This window comes from Coenobita brevimanus, chromosome 84 (genome assembly GCF_032717465.1).
Source record: "Coenobita brevimanus isolate Jiangsu-jjx chromosome 84, ASM3271746v2, whole genome shotgun sequence".
Classification (NCBI taxonomy): Eukaryota; Metazoa; Arthropoda; class Malacostraca; order Decapoda; family Coenobitidae; genus Coenobita; species Coenobita brevimanus.
Genome location: NC_137037.1, coordinates 26,794,623 through 26,797,038, shown reverse-complemented (window position 1 = coordinate 26,797,038; position 2,416 = coordinate 26,794,623).

The window sequence follows — 2,416 nt, the reverse complement described above, 5'->3', positions numbered from 1 at the left end:
TGTACATTTAGGCTAAGCTTGCGATTATCCTCCTCCTTTACTGCCCAGGTCTCACTACCATACAGCATTACACTCCCAACACATACTGCATACAAAGATCTCTTAGCACAGAGGGAGAGCCCACTCATTGTCAGGAGACGCAACAGCTCCATGAACTTCCTCGAACCACTCCACACTTTATCCACAGAGCTAGCTCTAGCGCCACCTCCAGCACATAACATGTCTCTCAAATAATACACCTCTTCAACACATTCGAGAGACTTACCAGCGAGATCAATCCATTAATGCCTGACATCTCCAGATGTTCTCCCCGACACACCACACACATGAAGTCAGCATTATCTCGCAGTCTACCTCTAATACCACTACATCTCTTACGCACCCACTTATCAAAAACACTGCACAAGATGGAATTACTTCCCACGGCCTTGTGGCAAACCGCACATGGCTACTCTCCTTCTTCTTTGATAGCAGTGCCACCAACCCTATATACCATCACTTTTATCTGCATTTACTTTCAAGCCCTTGTGCCCAATACCATCTTTCCACTTTCTAAATCTTTTCTCCACCTCCCTTTCAGTCTCTGCAATCAACACCAAATCACAGGGATACAACATCTCCCAAGAGGACCATTTCTGAAGTGACGTGAGACGACTTCAAGCACCATGATAATCAACAACGGACCTGGAGCGGTGGCATCTTTGTCATGGGTCCACTCCCCAGAGGCTGTCAAGCGGAGGACAAGGACAGCATGGGGGCCAAACCATCATAAATCTCCCCGGCCCCTCACGGGGCCCGAGAACCTGGGAGTGGCTTCAGTCGCTGGGGCAAGTACCACGTCTCCTAACAGAGCACACACAACAACTCGTTTTTTTCCACACTGAGAAATGACTCTCCGGTGGTCATTTCTCGAAGACGTCTTCTAGCCAGAGACATTGAGAGCAATACAGGACCCATTAACAAATGCATACGTCCAACATGCTCAAAACCCATCACTTCGAACTGACAGACAAAGGGTTCATTTCAGTGCAATTCTTGCAAGACCTGGATCCATTTCACCTGCACAGCACTTGCAGTCAGAGAACATCACGCAGACACATGGACCTGCTCCTCATGATTCTTCCCCCCACCCTCTAATCCCACCACCAACCCCTCTCCTACCTGCTCTACGCCTCCCCAGCCTAACCAACCGATCCTTCCCACACCATCCAATCTCCCAACCCCTCCCATTCCACCCCAACCCTTATCTCTATCACAACCTTCTCCTACCCTTTCCCTTCCACTCACACCCCCAGCTACCCTTCGTTGCTGCAGCACCCAACACATATCATGCAAACATTATTATCATCATCATCACTGTCTAATCCTGTGTTGCCCCACAAGAAACGTAAGAGCCCGGTGAATACCCTCACTCATCCCTGGATGGCATTACTTGAGCAATACACCCCAACCACCCCTTGGATATAAACCTACACAGGTTCAATCCGACTGGAGTACCCTAATTTCCCACTAAACCACCAGACGCCATAACTTGGCTATTAAGGTTAACACCCAGCGTGGTAAATGGTTTCATGTGCACAGGAAACGAATTGGGTTGTCACTCAGTGTAAAGCCACCCGTAAACTGACGGAGGACGAAAGAATGAGGGAAAAAAAAAGACAGAAGACGGAGGAAGGAAAAAAGGAAGGGAGAAAGGAAATGCCAGTCACCTGAGAGCAGCACTACATCGAGTGAGTGGATGGTGAGCACCCCCACCTACAACTAATAAAATGTTCTTACAATATATATAAATGGCATAAACACTAAAAAACAAGAAGTCACACAATTCATCAAACAACAAAACATATACATTGCCATCTTACAAGAAACAGAACTACGAAAAACACAAAAAACTCCTACATTTCATAATTTCACGATCATCAGACAAGACCTGGCCAAATGCGGTGGAAGTGGACTCATCATCCTGGTGACCCAATTCATCAACTTTTCAGATACTGGTGCACACACAAAATCACTTCTCTCCCCATGACACCACAAGAGAAATACAGTCAATTAAAATACTCAATGGCAACAAATCATGCATAACAATCGTCAATACACACATTCCCCCTCAATCATACCCCACAAAACCACACAATTACTCTCCTCAAATAGCCCACATCACTAACATACCCATCATTATCCTGGGTAGTGATTTCAATCCCAAGGCATCTGCCTGGCATGTCAATAACCATGACATAGACAGAGGGCTGGTACTACAATCCCAAACAGGTAATCTTTTCATCCTCAACAATCTCCATCAACATACTCATATCCCACACCAAGCCCTCTCCTTTCCATCATCTCGACATCAACTTTTGCTCCCAAAATCTCGCCCCCACAACATCCTGGAGAGTGGTCAAAACCTTCGACTCTG